Raw genomic sequence first — 20,244 nt, forward strand, 5'->3', positions numbered from 1 at the left:
ATATATATATATATATATATATATATATATATATATATATCCATTACTCCTGTGTTAATAAGTTTTACTGTGACCAATTTCTTTTGCTGAGAGAGAGAGAGACAGAGAGAGAGAGGAAGGGGATGGGGGCAGAATGATAAAGGCTCAGTATGTGCAGAGGAGAATTTAAAAATACACAAATTAGTATAAAAGCATCATAAATAAGGCAAATAAGTATTCATTTTTATGAAACAGTATTACCATAGATACATAAATCAAGTAGCTCTGGTTTTTTCAGGATACTTCATAAACATTACTGAAATGTTTATTAATCAGTAAACGACATAGACAATTGCAGAATCTTTAACAACTGGAATAGTATTTTCAACTTCAAGAGTTCCACTGCAAATGCAGTAGTGACCTTTAGCAGCTAAATAAGCTCCCTGGAACACGCTGGGTTGTTACTAGTTACTTACCAACTACTTGCCCTTGTAGTCCCTGACATTCCTATATCAAAGGTCTCCAAAGTCTGTCCCCAACCTACTTTTCCACCTTTATCTCCCACAACCCCCAACTGCCTTGGGTTATTTCTAATCAGGTCTCCTTATTGGCTCTGCACCCCTGGGGCTGCCAGAATACCACCTCCTCACCTCCACCCTGCCGACCAAATCCTCCCCCACTGTCCAGGCCCAGCTCAAAACCCACCACTTTCATTAAATTATACCTGCCTACTCTAGTCCACAGACATCCTCTCTCTTACCTGCCTATATGATTAAATCACTGTACCATTAATGTGCTGTTTTATCACATACTAGCTTGCACCATCTTCTGCAGTGCTTTCTTAAAGAGTTATGTAATATTCATGGATGTTTAAACATACTTTTGTAAACTATAAAGCTTCATACTAATGCAAATGTGATTGTTTTCATTAACTAGTTTATGGCCCCCACCCCACCCCTGAGATGGGGCTTGTGCATACATTTTTGTATGACATCTAGAGAGTAGTGCATGCTCCATGGCGCCTCCAAAAATATTTTCTGATGAATGAATGCATGGAGGACCAGCAGAACTGGAACTAAACCACCAGAGTTTGAATTTGCCACTTGTTACCTGTCTGAATTGGAAGTAGTTATTTAATCTCTGCTTCAGTTTCCTTATCTATAAAATGGGATTATAATGACACCTGCTTCATAGACTTGCTTTGAGAATTAAATGAATTCATACAAGTAAAGTGACTAAAAAAGCATACTTAGGGAATTCCCTGGTGGTCCAGTGGTTAGGACTTGGCACTTCCACTGCAGGAGGCACAGGTTCCATCCCTGGTTGGGGAACTAAGATCCCACAAGCTGCACACTGTGGCCAAAACAAAACAAACAAACAAAAAGCATGCTTAGCACATAGCAATTATTCCATAAATATTAGCTATTTGAATGAATGAATGAATAGAACAGTATGGACTGCAATTAAAATCTAGAGACAATAATGGCTACTTTTTATTATCCCTGGAACTATGATTATAAAATAATAAACTAATAATAAACTATGATTATAAAATAATCATAGTGCATAAGAATGTTAAGGGAAATTATTATCTCTCTTTAAGATATGTCATGATGTGTATATTTATTCCTGGAAAGATTTTTCAGAATGAAGTTTATATTCTATATTACTTCCTTTGTATTTTTTAAATAAAAAGTCATATAAGACTTATATAAAAGAGATTTTGGTACACTTATTTTTCTAGACATCACATTACTTTTTAGATCTGAATAAATAACATTGCTGAATATTCCTGACCTTGGTTTACATTATTTAGAAGATAGTGCTTAAAAGCAGCAATTAATTCCATATGATTTGGTCTAGATATCTGTGTTGAGCTACTTTTGTAAAAGTATGGGTTAATTTTGAAGTAGAAATTGACAATAACAATTTCATGAGGAACTTCTTGAAAGATATTTGTTTCTAAAATTTTCTCAAAACATTTAACTTGCCTAGGTTAATTTAGCAAATTAAATATTTTCTTTTATACTAGTCAAAGTTGTTATGATTTTTTAAATAGCTTAACAGAATAGTTTATTTCTCTCTTCTTTTAATTTTGATTGAAGTATAGCTGATTTACAATGTTGTGTTAGTTTCAGGTGTAAAGCAAAGTGAATCAGTTGTACATATACATATATCCACTCATTTTTAGATTCTTTTCCCGTATAGGTCATTACACAGTATTGAGTAGAGTTCCCTGTGCTATACAGTAGGGCCTTATTAGTTATCTATTTTATATATAGTAGTATGTGTATGTCAATCCCAATTTCCCAATTTATCCCCCCTCTCCCCCCCTTACACCCTGGTAACCATAAGTTTGTTTTCTACATCTGTAACTCTATTTCTGTATTGTAGATAAGTTCATTTTGTGGAAAAGTTCATAAAGACCAAAGATTTCCAGCACTAATGATTTGCAGATATAGCAACCTTAAATCATTTCAAGTGATTTTTATTGCTCTGTGGAGCCATCTGCTGGTCAATGGTGTTATATGTCTATAAAATTTTTTCTCTGGGTAAAGTGAGGCTCTAACAAGATCAGGTACTCTCCATGAGATATAGCTAGGAATTTGTGACCCAAACAAAACCTGCAGAAAATATCCTTCCAGATATATATAATGAGAGTAATTTGGCTATAGGATAATGGTGAAAATCACATTTAGAAAACAAGTAAGTTCTATTGTATATTTGGGGGAATTGTTTCATTCATTCAACAAGTTTTTGTAAACTTCTCCCTGCTAATAGGATAGAAAAATACACATACATATATATATACACACAACATATATATACTTTACAGTATGTAATTTTTAAAAAGCTGTATAGATTAATACCTTTCTACTTATTAAATTAATAACAAAGTAAATTGAAACTTTATTCTTCTGTATGGCAACTATATTATTTTTATCACTTTTAATTAGCATTTATTTTCCAACTCTACTATGAACTCATAGACTTTTACAGTCTTAACTGTTCTAATAACCATTATTTATGGTTAATTACCACTTCTTATTGGATGCTTAAATGTCCACAACCTGTTCAGGGGAAGCTCCTTTATATGGTTTCTTTTGTCCTCTGAACACTACTATCACTGCATCCTTGATTTCTGGCAACAACCTGATGTTTCAACCCAACATAATTTTTCCTCCCCCCAGATTATGGAGTCAACTATCCTCCAAGAATCCTGGTTCGTTTTAAGGGACAATAGTATCAGAGACGAAAATCTTGGTACTAAGGGTGCTCACATGAGATTTGGTTGTGAGCAGAAATGCTACTGTTGATGTTACTGTTGCTTATGACAGAGCTAAGTTAATAAATATATATTTAAGAGTATGCATGTGCATTGATTTTACCGCCAATTTGATATACAGTATTACATTTATACACTTTACTGTTTTTCCAATATGTGCGTATTTTCTTTTCCTACCACCATGACATTTCCCCATGTAATTTAATTTGCCATCTTTGGTAGATATATATATTAGCTCTGATCTTTTGCCTTCAACAGTTCTTCAGTGGGCTCATTAGGTAAATTTTGCATATATCCATGATTACTACCTTAGAACAATCTGCTTGGGGTTTTTTGATGTGTATTGCCAAGATGTAGAGGGCCAAGTTTGTTCCTGGTAGGGAGTTACTGGGATGGTGTGAAAAGAGCACAGAGCCAGGAGTTAAAACAGGGTTTGTCTCAGTTTCTTCATTTGTAAAATTATGATAATTAACCTTTGCAGCTGAATTTAACAGTTTTAAATATACTTTTACAATAATTTCCTCTCCAACCTAGTCCACAGGAAACTGTTTTGCAGGTTAATTAAAATAACTGATTGTAAGTACTTTGAACGGTGTAGAACAGGCTGTTCAGAGGGATAGATGATCTAACACTTGACCACCCTTTGCTAATGGCTTCACTCAGCCAATCTGCCTGATTCCTTCTTATGCCCTACTCTTGACCTCTTTAAACACTCATCCTGGGGTTTCTACCGCCATCTGAATGCAAAGGTGGCAGGTATATACAGTAATAAGATATTGCTCACATCTCTCTGAGGTCTTTAAAAATCTTGCTAGTTGCCTTGTAATGATGTTTTACGACTTTTATTCTTGTTCCTGTGTAATACAGTGTGCTAATAAGATCAAGTTGACCCCTTGGCAGGGAAGGTTGAATTGAACCTGGCAATTTCTGGAGGTCTTCATTTTGTATGACACTGAATAGCTGAGTTAGTAACTTTGAATAAGACAAGAAGTAATAGAGAATAATGGGAAAATATTAGGTCAGGCCTTAGTTTATTTTAAATGTTCATCTATTTTCTTACAAACATAATAAAGTTGTATTTTTCTTAGACAGAACGTTGAAAGAAGCCAAGGACCAAAAGTAGTGTCTTTGATTTGAAAGTCATTGTGAAGTGGACTCACTAGCAGGATCTCTGTAATTTTTGTTACTTCATGCATAAACAGCTCTTGTGGGTGTTCTCACACCAGGGTCAGGTAAAACCTTTCCATCATGATAGCCTCTAGTGAGTATCTGCAACGAGTTTAACTCCTATTCTTAATGTTTCATGTTGTGGTCTCACATTTAGAATTCATATTCCCTAAGTCAGGGCTTTTCCGGACTAATTATTGCTCATTGGCTATTCTCACCTGGAACTTGTCTGTGATAAATTCCACATCATGTTGCTCTTCTTACCCCGTATCTGACTTTTCCTTTCATTCTTTAGTGTTCTCTGATGGTTTGGGTCTCTATCTTATTGCTTCTCTACTATTTCACAAGCATTTCCTCTACAGTTAAGATCATTTAACCATGCTCATGTATTTTTTTTAAAAACTTTTAAACCTTTAAGCAAATGCTCAAAACAATGTGTAGAAGTCACCAAGCAAGTAAGTAGTACTCAGAAACAAGTGCAATTCTTATAAACACTATTATGAGCTGTATTAAGTTGAAAATAGATGTTGTAGAATTTTCTAAACTTAATTTAATAATGTGAAGTAAACCAGTGCTTTGAGATATATGTAATTCCTGTAAAACATCACTACGCATTTGTCATAGGTTTGTAAATTAACAGCCATGGCCATCCCTACATGCTTATGCATTCATCAGTGGGAGTGAACCCATGAAATGTTATCTGAGTCTCAGTATTTTTACCATTTACAAAATGAGAATATTAATTGTACCTGCCTCGTAAGTTTCTTGTAAGCGTTGTATAAGATAATGCATATAAAACCATACTATTGTGTTCAATCAGTTAGTTGTTATGGTGTAAGATATTTTTACTCCTGTTTGGAATGAAAATTGGAGAGAGAAAAAAATCAGCTTCTGCAAACCCTCTTTTATAACTGCTTCTGGAAAGGGCTGACCTTGTGACAGACATGCTGGTGATGCAAAAGGAAACAGGAGAACTCACAGCCTTTCCAGAGCCACAGACATCAATTCAGCTTTCATGTGCTGATGTCCTACAAGCCAGTCTTGCTGTTGAGCTGATTCTCTTCTCCTGTTGCCTTCCACGATCAAAAACATGGTTGAGGAAATAGAAAACAGCAAACATTGACATTCTTGTCTTTTTTTTATAATAGACATTCTAATAGGTGTGAGGTGATATCTCATTGTGGATTTGATTTGCATTTCCCTGATGATTAGTGACACTGAGCGCCTTTTCATGTACCTTTTGGCTATTTGTATGTCTTCTTTGGAAAAATGTCTGTTCAGGTCCTTTGCTCATTTTAAAATTTGGATTATTTGTTTTTCTGCTATTGAGTTGTATGAGTTCCTTATGTGTTTTGGATATTAACTCTTTATCAGATACATGTTTGCAAATATTTTATCCCATTCTGTAGGTTGCCTTTTCATCGTGTTGTTTCTTTTTGCCTGGAAGAAGCTTTTTAGTTTGTTGTAGTTCCACTTGTTGATTTTTGCTTTTGTTGCTTATACTTGTGATGTCGTATCCAAAAAATTATTACCAAGACCAATGTCAAGGAGCTTTTCCCATACGTTTTCTTCTAGGAGTTTTATGGTTTAAGGTCTTACATTTACGTCCTTAATCCATTTTGAGTTAATTTTTGTGAGTGGTATAAAATAAGGATCCACTTTCATTCATTTGCATGTGGATATCCAGTGTTTCCAACATCATCTATTAAAGAGAAATCTTTTCCCCATTAAGCATTCTTGAATCCCTTGTCAAATGTTAGTTGACCATATATACATGGGTTTATTTCTAGGCTGTCAATTCTGTTCCATTGATCTATGTGTCTGTTTTTATGCTGGTAGCATACTGATTTAATTACTATGTCTTTGTAATATAGTTTGAAATCAGGATGTGTGATGCCTCCAGCTTTATTCTTTCTCAAGATTGCTTTGGCCATTTAGGGTCTTTTGGATTGTTTTTTCTATTTCTGTGGAAAATGCCATTGAAATTTTGATAGGAATTGCATTGAATTTATAGATGGCTTTGGGTAGTATGGACAATTTAAAAATATTAACTCTTTCAATCCATGACCACAAGATATCTTTCCATTTATTTGTGTCTCCTTCAATTTCTTTCATCAGCATCTTATAGTTTTCAGTGTATAGATCTTTCATCTCTTTGGTTAAATTTATTCCTAAGTATTTTTATTGTTTTTGGTGTTATCATAAATGGGATTGTTTTTGTTATTTCTTTTTTGTATAGTTCATTGTTACTATATAGAAATAAATTGATTTTTGTATGTTGATTTTTTTGTCCTGAAACTTTACTGAGTTCATTTAATTGCTTCTAACAGCTTTTTGGTTCAGTCTTTAGGATTTTCATATTACCATCAAACAGAGACAATTTTACTTCTTCTTTTCCAGTTTGGATGCCTTTTGTTTCTTTTTCTTGCCAAACTGCTCTGGCTAGGACTTCCGGTACTATGTTGACAAGAAGTGGTGAGAGTGGCCACCCTTGTCTTGTTCTTGATCTTAGGGGAAAGCTTTCAGTCTTTCACCATTGACAATGATATTAGCTATGGGTGTGTCACATGTGGACTTTATTATATTGGATATGTTCCCAGTTTGTTGAGAGTTTTTATTATGAAAGAATATTGAATTTTGTCAAGTGCTTTTTCTGCACCTATTGAGATGATCATATGATTTTTGTGTTTCATTTAATTAATGTGGTTTGGGACTTCCCTGGTGGCACAGTGGTTAAGAATCTGCCTGCCAATGCAGGGGACACGGGTTCGAGTCCTGGTCCGGGAAGATCCCACATGCCGCAGGGCAGCTAAGCCCATGTGCCACAACTACTGAGCCTGCATTCTAGAGCCTGCGTGCTACAACTACTGAAGCCCATGTGCCTAGAGCCTATGCTCTTCAACAAGAGAAGCCACCGCAATGAGAAGCCTGCGCACCACAATGAAGAGTAACGCCCGCTCATCACAACTAGAGAAAGCCCGCATGCAGCAATGAAGACCCAACGCAGCCAAACAAACAAACAAAAAAATTAATTAATTAAAAAAAATTTAATGTGGTTTATCACATCTGTTGATTTGCATATGTTGAATCATTCTTGCATCCCAGGAATAAATTCCATTTAATCATGTTGTATAATCCTTTTAATGTGTATTGAATTTGGTTTTCTAGTATTTTTTTTTAAATTAATTAATTAATTAATTAATTTCTTTTTAGCTGTGTTGGGTCTTCATTTCTGTGCAAGGGCTTTCTCTAGTTGCAGCGAGTGGGGGCCACTCTTCATTGCGGTGCGCGGGCCTCTCACTGTTGCGGCCTGTCTTGTTGCAGAGCACAAGCTCCAGACGCGCAGGCTCAGTAGTTGTGGCTCACGGGCCCAGTTGCTCCGCGGCATGTGGGATCTTCCCAGACCAGGGCTCAAACCCGTGTCCCCTGCATTGGCAGGCAGATTCTCAACCACTACGCCACCAGGGAAGCCCTCTGGTTTTCTAGTATTTTGTTGAATATTTTTGTATCTACATTCATCAGGGTATTGGCCTGTACTTTCTTTTCTTATAGTATCCTTATCTGGCTTTGGTATCAGGGTAATGCTAGCCTCAAAAAAGTGAACTTGGGAGTGTTCCCTCTTTAAGTTTTTTGGGGAAAAGTTTGATAAGAATTGGTACCTGTGAAGCCATCTGGTGCTGGACTTTTCTGTGTTGGGAGGTTTCTGATTACTCCTTTGATCCCCTTATTTGTATTGGTCTGTTCAGGATTTTTACTCTTAATCCAGTCTTGGTAAGTTGTATGTTTCTACAAATTTATTCATTTCTTCTAGGTTGTTCTATTTTTTTTTGGTATGTAATTGGTCATATTAGTCTCTTATGATCCTTTATATTTCTGTGGTATCAGTTGTAATGTCTCTTATTTCATTTCTAATTTTACTTATTTGAGTCCTTTCTCTTTTTCCTTGATAGTCTAGCTAAAAGTTTATCAATTTTGATTATCTTTTCAAAAAACCAACTCTTAGTTTTGTTGATCTTTTCTATTGTTTTTCTATTCTCCATTTTGTTTATTTCTACTCTGATCTTTGTTATCCCCTCCCTTCTGCTAACTTTGAACTTTGTTCTTTTTTTCCCCTAGTTCCTTGAGGTGTGAAGTTAGATTCTGTATTTTAGCTTTTCCTTGTTTCTTAATATAGGTGTTTATCACTGTGACTTTCCCTCTTAGAACTGCTTTTGCTGCATCCCTTAAGTTTTGTATCTTGCATTTCCATTTTCATTTGTCTCAAGGTAGTTTTGATTTCTCTTTTGATTTATTCTTTGACCCATTGGTTGTTCAGTAGCATGTTGCTTTATCTCCACATATTTGTGAATTTTCCAGTTTTCTTCTTGTAATTGATTTCTAGTTTCATACCCATATGGTCAGAAAAGATGCCTGATATGATTTCAGTCTTCTTAAGTTTATTAAGGCTTGTTTTGTGGCCTAACATATGATCTATCATAGGGAATGTTTCATTTGCACTTGAGAAGAATGAATATTCTGCTGATTTTGGATGGAATGTTCTATATGTTTCTGTGTAGACATCTAACATGCCATTTAAGTCCCATGTCTTCAAGCTCAATGATTCTTTCTTCTGCTTGATCAAGTCTGATGTTAAGGCTATCAATAAATTCTTCAGTTCAGTTTAGTCATTGTATTCTTCAGCTCCAAAATTTCTACTTGGTTCTTTTTTTTCTATTTCTTTGTTCAACTTCTTGTTTTGTTCTTATGTTGTTTTCCTGATGTTGTTAAGTTGTATATCTGTGTCCTTTTGTAGCTCTCTGAGCATTTTTAGAACAATTATTTTGAATTCTTTGTCGGGTAATTCATGTATCTCCATTTCTTTGGGGTCAGTTACTGAATGTTTACTACATTCCTTTGGTGGTGCTTTGATTCCTTGATTCTTTGTGATTCCTATAACCTTGTGTAGGTATGTGCATATTTGAAGAAGCAGTCACATCTTCCACACTTTATGGACTGACTTCAGTTAGAAAAGACCTTCACTTGTGTGTGGGGGCACACTGGAGCATGCCATGATCTGGGGTCTAGTGGTGCAGGGCAACAGGTGTGGGTGTTTGTGGTGACTCCAGGTCCAAAGAGGCATCATGGCTCTTTGGCTCAGTCTGCTGGGGTCCACAGCATCATCAACTGTGTGGTCCTTGGCTAGTGCTGTAGGGGGTGGGGGTCTCTAGTGGCTGCAAAGGCTGTTGGGGTCCTCAGTAGCACCTCCAGGTCCAGTTGCTAGGGATCAAGGCAGGCAGCGGTGGTGGCTGGAGCTGGTGGTGTGCACACACTCAGCTGCAGGAGCCACCTGTAGGTGCCTATACAGTGGCAGGGGCCTATTGCAGACACACACATAGTAGTGGGGGCCACAGCAAGCAGAAAGGGCCGGGGCCAACTGTGGGTACACTGGCAGCTATGAGGGCCCAGCTGTTAGCATGCACTGCTGTGGCTGCTGGGTCTTACCACAGGAGAAGTGGAGGCTAGTGCTGGGAGTCAGGTTGGGGTTTTCGGGTACACAGCTGGAGGGCCAAGCTGCAGATGAGTCCCATGGTGCAGGACAGTGCCAGGAAACAGGGTCAGTGTGCATTTCTGTGGCTGTAGGATCTTGCCACAGGTACACAAACATCAATGGAGGCTGATGACAGATGACAGGCTGGCAGCATGCAGGTGCACAGCTAGAGTGGCTAGCCGTGAGTGTGCACACATTGATAGGGCACAGCTACAGAGGTCTAGGCTGGTGTTTTGTACTCACATAGCTACAGAGTCCTGCACTGGCTGCCAGTGTCGGTCCCAGCCTCCAGTAAAGGTCGGGGGGTGGGCGGGAGGAAGATGGAAAAGACTCAGATGGCTGGTGTCTGTGCACATGAATACCTGTGGGGTGAAGGTGGTGAAATCTGGAGGGATTCTGTGGCAGCTGTGCTGGCAATTGGGAACTGCAATTGCTCCTGCTGTGTGGCTGATATTGGTAGCCCCTGCTTTTTCTGCATGTTTGTAGCTACCTCTATACATCTCAGATCTGCAGTTCTCTGGGTGAGGTGAAACTAAAGAGGGTCCTTCATGTGGTGCCCCAAAAGGCTGGGGACCTGGTTGCTCACTCTGCTCTCTGAACAAGGGGAACTCTTTCCATTTGGGAAGTTTACTCCTGGTGCTGAGCAGTGCCAGCCTGAGGGATGGGATGCTGCAGGCAAAATGAAGCTATTTTCCTTCCTCTTTTGTGCACTTATTGTCCTGTTTTTGTTTGACTGTGTTGCTGAAGTTTCTTAAGTGAACTCCAGATCTCTCCCCAGAGCTGATTTTGTTCATGAATTGCTGTCTAATTGTTGATCTTTGTGGAAAGATGGAGGCTGGGGTCTCATAAACCATCATTTTAGTGACATCATCCAGGCCTTACTTTTTTTTTTTTAATAATTTAATAATTTAATAATTTATTTTTGGGCTGTGTTGGGTCTTCGTTTCTGTGCGAGGGCTTCCTCTAGCTGCGGCAAGCGGGGGCCACTCTTCATCGCGGTGCGTGGGCCTCTCACTATCGTGGCCTCTCTTGTTGCAGAACACAGGCTCCAGACGTGCAGGCTCAGTAGTTGTCAGGCCTTACTTTTAAAAATGCTTTTCAGTGGAGAAAATTTATTCAGTTGAAGAAAATTATTTAGAGGAAAGCAAACCAGTTGCTCAGAATACGCTGGAGAGTTTTAAAACAACAATTTGATCCATTCAATTATGCTCCTCGCACTCCTGCCCCCAATACACACCCTATTCAGAATGATTGCCACTTTCTACAAAGTCTTACAATAGAGATGAACTTGACCTAGGAATAGCCAGTCTAAAAGGCAGTGGCCATGAAGCTAAGGGCTGAGGGGAAGAATAGCACACAGGCCTGGAGGTAAAAGAAAATCTTTGGACTTAAGATTATATCAAAACAAGCCTTTGACTATGGTTACTTACACATGGGATTGACAAGAAACCTCCTAAGGAGGTTCATGGAAGCTTCAAAGGAATGCAAGGCTGGCTGACCAATAACTAGTTACGGACAATTTAGCCCTGAAAGCCATCCTTGGAACTCTGAATCCATGTCAGTAGGAAGTAGGCTACAAAATCTGCACAGGAGTGGAATACTCTCCAGTGACCAAATAAAATGTGGCCATGGAGGATAAAGGGAAGATTCTCACAGAGGGCGGAGCTGGGACTAAGAGACAGATGGTTCAACCATGGAGCTGACTCCATTATCAGTGTGGAGAGTCCTCACCATTCCTGTCCAACAGGATTCCGTGTGTGCCATGGACCACTGATAACTCCAGGTTTTACGTTCATATTGTAGTCATCCTGCTTCTTTTCCTCACACTGCAGGCTGGGAATGTTGAAGGCAGATTAACTCCATGGCTCTGTGGGGAGCCACATATGAAACTGACAGAGAGGGATAAAAATCACTCAAACTGAATGTAGCAACTGGGTGAAATCTTGGGGAAGGAATGACCCCTCCAAATGTAGTATATATTTGATGAAAAGTATGGGTATTGGGAACCTAAAGATGTGGACCGTAGCAGATTATATGAGTCAGGATCAACTATGGAAAACAAACTATTTTAAGCAAAGGTGTTTAATACATTTAATTAGAAACTTAAAAGATTCTGGGTAGAAATGAAGGGTTAAGTACCAGGCTAGGACTTCAAAAATAACTCCCAGAACAGTTTTGCTGAACTAGGTATTGATGGAGATGTGACTTCTGCCACCAGCAGGAGATCATCGTAGTAACTGTTGGCTTCAGGAGCACATACCTGGGGTCAGGTAGCTGCTGCCATCACCACCACACTGCTAATTTCAGATCTATGCCGAATCTCTGAGGTGTGTGCTGTAGAGGTACAACATGTCCATTGCTATCCATGAAGCTAGCAACTTGCCACTAAAATGCTGTCATAGAAAAAGCCGGTGCTTTACTCCTGCTAGCAGAAAGGGTCAAAGGAACAGCAGAATGGCTTTCACCTCACTCACTTCCACCTTCCAAGTCTTCATTAAGTGCATCTGATTAGCAAAACCTGAATTACATAGAATCCTAGTTGGGAAAAGTTGTTTTTAGCTTTCCAGCCTCTGCAATACAAAAAGGTACACTAAAAGGAGGGTGGAGTGAATATTTAGAGAGCTTATTGACCTTATCCATCATGCAGGTACTGTAGGTCGACTTACTTCCCACTAATTCCCAGCCCCCTTCCCTTTTGCCTTGCTCTGCAGTAGAGACTGAAAAGAGAAAGGCTCCATCAATTCCCAGTCTCTCTTGCAACTGGAGGTGCCCTTGTGAAACAGTTCTGGCCAATAAGGTGTAAGCAGAATTTTGCTAAGCGGATTTGGGAAAGCATTGCTTTCCCCCGAAAGGGGAACAAAAAAGCTAATGAATCCTTTTGATCTTTCCTTTTCTTCCTTCTGAAACTGGGAATGTGCTGCCTGGAGGGACAGCCGTCTGTTGACCATAAGGCTAAAAGCTAACAAATTAAGAATGATGAGGGCTTCCCTGGTGGTGCAGTGGTTGAGAATCTGCCTGCCAATGCAGGGGACACGGGTTCGAGCCCTGGTCCAGGAAGATCCCACATGCCGCGGAGCAACTAGGCCCGTGAGCCACAACTACTGAGCCTGCACGTCTGGAGCCTGTGCTCCGCAACAAGAGAGGCCGCGACAGTGAGAGGCCCGCGCACCGCGATGAAGAGTGGCCCCCGCTTGCCACAACTAGAGAAAGCTTTCGCACAGAAAATGAAGACCCAACACAGCCAAAAATAAATAAATAAATAAAATAAAATAATTAATTAATTTAAAAAAAAAAAAGAATGATGAAGCTGAGAGAGAAAATGCCTGAGTCCTTGATTACACTGAGCAGCTGCAAGCGCCATGGATTGCCTACCTTATATTTCTTGTTATATTAGAAAAATAAACCTTTATTTGTTTAAGTTATTATTCACTTTTTAAATACTTGCAGCCAAACATTCCTAAATGATATACAGACTTTCTGTTGTAGAATGGTTATGAAAATGAAATGATATACTTCATTTGAGAATACTTTTTAAAGTGTTATGTAAACAAATATTTTGAAGCGTCTACCAAGGTGTATAGTCAACAAAACATATACAGTCAATATTCATGTATGTAGACTTACCCACGTATTACCCTATTGTTTTTCAATCCTTGCAGACCCATATTTCCATCTGGGATTATTTTCCTTCTATTGAAGAGCACTCTTTCTTATTTCCTTTAGTGACAGATTCTCTCAATTTCCAGTAGTCTGAAAATGACCTTATTTTATTTCATTTTCGAAGGATGTCTTCACTGGGTATAGAATTCTAGGTTGGTAGTAATTTTCTTTTAGCATTTTGAAGCATACCTTTACTCTGACTTTCATTATTCTGTTGAGGATCACACTGTTTAATCTTATTTCTGTCCCTTTATGTCTTTTATTCTCTGGCTGCTTAATTTTAAGACATTTTTGTCTCTGATTTTAGTACTTTTGCTCTGATGGGCATAGGTGTGGGTTTTTTTGTCTTTTTAATGCTTAAGAATTTTTTTCTTTTTGCAGAGCTATTTTAAGAATGGTTTTATTTGTTTATTTTCAGCTTTATTGAGGTATAATTGACAAATAAAATTATAACATATTTAAAGTGATGATTTGATATATATATGCATTGTGAAAGGGTTCCCATAATCAAGTTAAATAGCACATCTATCACCTCACCTTTTTTTTGGCGAGAATGCTTAACAAATTTTATTATACAATATTATCAACTATAATCATCATGCTATACATTAGAGCCTCAGATCTTATTCATCTTATAACTGGAAGTTTGTCCTCTTTCATCATCTTTCTCTCATTTTCCCCACTCCCCCAGTCCATGGTAACCGCCATTCTACTTTTTGTTTCTATGAGTTTGACTTTTTTTTTTTAGATTCCACATGTTAGTAATACCATACAGTACTTGTCTTTCTCTGTCTGGCTTATTTCGCTTACGCTCTCCAGGTTTACCCATGTTGTCACAAATGGTAAGATTTCCTTTTTTTATAAAGCTGAATAATATTGCATTGTGTGTATGTGTATATATGTGTGTGTGTGTGTCTCACATTTTCTTTATCCATTCATCCATTGATGAACATTAAGTATAGTTATTTTTAAATCTTTTGCTGATAACTTCAGTATCTAGATCTTCTGTGGATGTTTCTATTATCTGTTTTTATTCTTAGTTTTAGATCAAGGCTTGTCTTCTTGTTGGACATTGAGTTTGAAAAATTATAGAGACAATTTTTGACCCTGAATGATGTTATCTTCTTCCATAGAGGATTTACTCTTGCTCTGGAATAAACTAGACTAGTGGCAGATAACCTTAATCCAAGTATTGAAATTATTAAAAGTGGCCTTACAATGCTGGTAAGGCAGTGGTTCTCAACCCTAGATGCACATTAGAATCACAATGGAAGCTTTAAAAATATGCAGGTGCCTAGACTCCACTCCAGAGGTCTGATTCAATTGCTCTGGAGTGAGGCATTGATTTTTTTGGTAGTTATTTTAAACTTTTATTTTGAAATAACTATAGATTCATAGGTTGTTACAAAGAAATGTACTGGGAAGTTTCATGTACCCCTTTCCCAAATCTCTCCCACCAAACACCAACATTGTACACAACTACACTATGAAAACCAAGAAATGGACATTGGCACAATTCATACAGCTTATCCAGATTTTGGTAGTTATACATGCATGTCTGTGTGGGGGGGGGGCTCTATGTCATTTTTTCAGATCTGTAGCCTTCCATAACCACCACCACAATCAAGGTGCTCAACTGTACAATCCCTCCCTGTGACACCCTTTATAGCCACACCCATCTCCTCCCCTCCATCCCTAACCCCTGGCAACCACTAATCTGTTCTCCATGAGTGTTATTTCATGATTGTTGTATAAATAGAAATCATGCAGATCCTCATGAGATTGGCTCTTTTCACTCAGCATAATTGCATAGATAGTTTTTAAATTATAGGGCATCAATATCTTTTTCAGTCTCCCTAGGTAATTCTAATGTGCATTCATGATTGAGAACCACTGTTGTAAGGGCTGGACTGTTTCCTGTTCGCTGTTACTCCTCCGCATAGCCTTGCAGGGTCCCAAACAAAAGGCTGGTGTGTTTCCCAGGACCAATCCTCCTTGGTAGGTGTTTTCCAGCTTGAGGAGATTACTCAGCCTCTCATGCCCTCAGCCACAGCTTTCACTTTCAGAATCAGCAACTACCTTGAGGGAAAAGAGGACCAAATGCTGAATTCCCCTCTCTAGGCTTCTTTCTTTTTGGGAATCCTGGCCCTATAAACTGTCTCAGCAGCTTTTTGGTGCCTTAAACAGATATTTACTTTCTATTTTGGCCATCTTTTGCAGTTGTTAGCAATGCCAGGATTAGTCCCTAATAACCCACTCAGCCATTGTCAGAGGTAGAACTCTGTTCAATAATATTTAAATAAAACTAAAACATTGGGCCTAGAGAAAATAGGTAGACTAAGGGGAAAGAATTAGAAACTATGGGGAAAAAATTGGTAATAGAATATCTTGGGCTTCCCTGGTGGCGCAGTGGTTGAGAATCTGCCTGCTAATGCAGGGGACACGGGTTCGAGCCCTGGTCTGGGAAGATCCCACATGCCCCGGAGCAACTGGGCCCGTGAGCCACAACTGCTGAGCCTGCGCGTCTGGAGCCTGTGCCCCGCAACGGGAGGGGCCGCGATAGTGAAAGGCCCGCGCACCGCGATGAAGAGCGGTCCCCGCACCGCGATGAAGAGTGGCCCCCGCTTGCCGCAACTAGAGAAAGCCCTCGCACGAACCGAAGACCCAACACAGCCAAAAATAAAATAAATAAATAAATAAATAAAGTAGCTATTAAAAAAAAAAAAAAATGGATTAAAAAAAAAAAAAAAAAGAATATCTTATCATAAGGTTTTCATATTTGCTATAACTGAACCATAAATTTGTGTTACATCAGGCAGTATTTTGATATTAAATTATATTTTACATTGGGCAGTATTTTGATGTTAAATTATGTTTTACATTCGTTTTATCACCACACTTAAACAAGTGATATCATTGTATATATCTGGACTTCAAGGGGAAAATGGCTAGCTGCTTTAGACAAAAAATGTCAACTGAATTTCTAAATGAATTTTTAAATATTGTTGCTCAGAAACAATATGCTGAAACCTTTTGATTTGTAAGACTCAGTTTTTGTTAAAAGAAAAAAAAAGGTTTTCTTGTAATTCCACAATAGATTTAAATAGAAAGTGCCAAACTTTGAGGGCTGAGCATACTTTATTCTAAAAAACAGAGTAGAAAAGAGTACATGACAATGTGTAATAGCCATTTTTCTGTGTCCTCTCCCTACAAAAAGAAAAGGAAGCAGGAAATTTGAACAGCAGTCAGGGAGAAGAGATTTTAGAGGGAACTAAATAAAATATAGACTCTTTACTTTAGAACCATCCCCCCAACTTGCTTCACTGTTATGCATGCCACCTACCTGGAGTCAAAGCCCAAATGGAAATAGTGTAATGGAAACACCAAGAAAGCTTTGAGGGAATCCCAGACAAAGAGACTGTATTTTTTTTTTTTTTAACATCTTTATTGAAGTATAATTGCCTTACAATGGTGTGTTAGCTTCTGCTTTATAACAAAGTGAATCAGTTATACACATACAATATGTTCCCATATCTCTTCCCTCTTGCATCTCCCTCCCTCCCACCCTCCCCATCCCCCCCCTCTAGGTGGTCACAAAGCACCGAGCTGATCTCCCTGTGCTATGTGGCTGCTTCCCACTAGCTATCTATTTTACATTTGGTAGTGTATATATGTCCATGACACTCTCTTACCCTGTCACATCTCACCCCACCCCCTCCCCAGAGAAGCCTCGAGTTTAGTGAGTTCAGCAGGATTCTGAGAAACTCGCTGCCTGGGTGGCAGATGAGCCAGGCTGAGGGAGGTATGTAGGCACATGGGCCTAAGAGGCTGTTGGCAGGATCTCATACTCCAGGGTGGTCCCGGAAGAGACTGGAAGTTCCTGAGCTCCCAATGACGATGAAAAAGTGATGAGAGAGCCAAAGGACTAAAAGAAGCTTGGGATGGGGTTCAAAAGGACCCTAAGATCAGGGTGCTAGTGCTTAGAGATTATGTTAGCCTGGGAAGCAGGCACCAAATTGGGAATAAATATGCAAGGATTTTATTAGGAGGGACCACCTGTGAAAGAAAATGAGGAGGGAGCCCAAGGAGGCAAGGAGAGCCATCAGTTCATGAAGCAAGTCTGACCCCAGGGGAAGAAGAGAGAGAGGGAAGGATGGGTGGAAGATCTTAGACTGCCATGGTCTAAGAAAGGTTCAGCAAGGCTGTTAGAGAGCCAAAGTCATCACCAGAAGATTCCTGTGTCTCCCAGAAGTGGGCCTGCCCTAGAATTCCTGCTGTACTGTCACTGACTGGGAGCAGCCTGTGGGAAGCCTGGCCTTGGGACAAATGTGATGATGGATTTCAGAGCACAGGAGCTGGGCCCTCCATCTACTTACACTCCCAGTATTTGGAGGTCTGGTAGGCACATTCTCAGTCACAGTCAGAGAGACAGGGATGGACTATGTCAGCAAAGGGAAAAGGATCCTAACCGCCTTCCTGGGCACTCTGAGCACTACTTTAGCCTCTTTCAAAATCTCAAAGCTGGGCCTGAGGGGGACAGAATTAAGGGTCCCGGCTGTGCAATGGGCTTTACCTCTTTCACTCCCTTGTCTGCAAAATATGTGTAGCAGTGGCAACCATGCCTGTTAATTGGTTCCTCAAGAGCAATAACTTTATTTTGGCCTTCCTTTTCCTCTCTCCTTTTCTCCAGTTTTCTTCTTTTTCCCTTTTCTACTTCTCTCTCTCTCTCATTTCACACTTGTGCCTTAGGTTTGCCCCCATTACTTCAGGTAATAAGAGGTTGCTGACCCTTGTTATTTACAGTGCTAACTCAGTACAAAGGTGAGTGTGATTAATAAACTCAGAAGCCGTTTCTGAACAGATCCTAGACCTTGACATAGATTGATAAAGGACAGATGTCATCATGGTCTCCAACAACTGTAGACTGTCATCACTTCTTTCCTCCATCTCATTTGCTGTCATTCCCTGTTTTTACACCACTTTCCCTCCACCCTTTCCCTTACACACATTCCCCCTTGGATACTCACATTCCTAAATCTTCCTGCTGCATTGCAATTTTCCATAGGATCTGACTGAAAAGATACCTCTGTAGCTTCTCCCCATGGAACCAGACCTGGATTTCAAGGACAGGAGGGAAGAACCCCAGAAGCCACCTTTCCCAGTATACTTGGTTATAGTACTTACAGCTCCCTACATTAGATCCCAGGATCCCACCTTCCCTGGGTCCTAACTCTATTTAAGGTTCATGTAAAGTCTCCATGGTGGGCAGTCATTGGGGTGGGAGACCTGAAGTAAAGGGGATATGTGGCCAGAGGCAAGGCAAGTCAGGCAGCACTGGGTACATAGCGATGTCAGGTCTACAGCAGATCTAAGGGAGAAGACTGGTAACATAAAAGCCTGGCACCTTGAAAGAGCTTTCTAGGAGCCAAGATTCATAAAACTACATCAAATTAGAGCCTTGAAAAACTATGTTGCTGTTGAGTGCTGGCAATGTGCTCCTGCCCTATGCTTGTTTACTACTATTACAGAAGTGTTCTCTGCGGCTGAATACCAGAGAAATGGGGAACTTAGAGTATCAGGACCTTAGTCCATTTGTTATTTTTATCAATATACCTTAACAGTTATTACCATGTCCTTAATTAGTTGACCTCATTTAATCCTCACAGCAATCCTAGGAGGGAGGTACCATTAGCATCCCCTTTCTACAGTTGAGGAATATGAGGCTTAAAGAAGAAGAAAGCTTCCCTGAGTTCACACAGCTGGTAAGTAGCAAGCCAGGATTCCAGCCAGGGGCTCCATATACTGTCATGCAGGCTGCACACTGGACACCTCCTGGGAGAGCTATTCACGTAGACCGAGATACGTTCACTGGAGTTTGGGCACTGCAGGAGTCCTGACAAAGCCAGAGTGCTTGAGCACACCACTGGGCTTTTGAGTAAATGTAGGTAGAGAAGAGCTTTTTAAATGTATGTAACAAAAACATGTATTCTTTACATTAAAAATTAAACCTTGTAGAAGAATCAGATTGCTTAGATTGCATTTAAGCATGTATGCATGTTGTGTTTAGACTTTTTACTACTCTGCACTGTGCAGGCTTTAGCTGCTGTTTTTATTCTGCTAGACTTCATGGTTTTATCTTCTGGAGTTCCAGAGGGAAGGGGTAGAGTTCAGAGAAGCCAGTTCGAAGCTTTCCCCCTAATTGTTTGCTGGGGTGTGGCTGTTGGGACACTGTTATCTACTTCATACCAGAAAAGAACAAACACACTGCTGACCTATGCATCCTGGAATGGTTTACCTAATAACTGCTAAGTTTTGAGCTTCTGAGATGACTAGGATCTGGCTGAAAGGATCCTAGCAGCAGTTTCCAATGCCCATGCTTTCCCTCCTGGGAAAGGAGAGTTATTATAGAGAGCAATTAGTGTCCTCAAAATTACACCAGCAATAATTTATGGGTGATAGACCAAGATCAGGTTTAGATCTAATTCCTCCTGTCTATTAGAATCTCCCACAAAATAAGTAAAGATACATATCTAGGAGAGAGACAGGAGTATATGGAAAGGAGGAACGAAAGAGCCAAACTCCTCAGTTTGCCTGGAAAGGTTGGGGCATGGTGGGAGGGGGTAGA

At 39.5% G+C, this 20,244-nt stretch overlaps 1 long non-coding RNA gene across 1 annotated transcript; it reads right to left on the bottom strand.

Annotated features, from left to right (window-relative positions):
- Positions 1 to 7,567: 7,567 nt before the first annotated feature.
- On the bottom strand, positions 7,568 to 17,305 carry LOC309643729. The gene is made up of 2 exons (XR_014254036.1): positions 17,039 to 17,305; positions 7,568 to 8,596 (listed from the first exon to the last, which is right to left on the bottom strand). It is a non-coding gene; the product is annotated as an uncharacterized lncRNA (long non-coding RNA).
- Between the last annotated feature and the right edge of the window lie 2,939 nt (positions 17,306 to 20,244).

The sequence above is a fragment of the Balaenoptera physalus genome (assembly GCF_965194825.1).
Source record: "Balaenoptera physalus genome assembly, chromosome: 15".
In the NCBI taxonomy this organism is placed as follows: domain Eukaryota; kingdom Metazoa; phylum Chordata; class Mammalia; order Artiodactyla; family Balaenopteridae; genus Balaenoptera; species Balaenoptera physalus.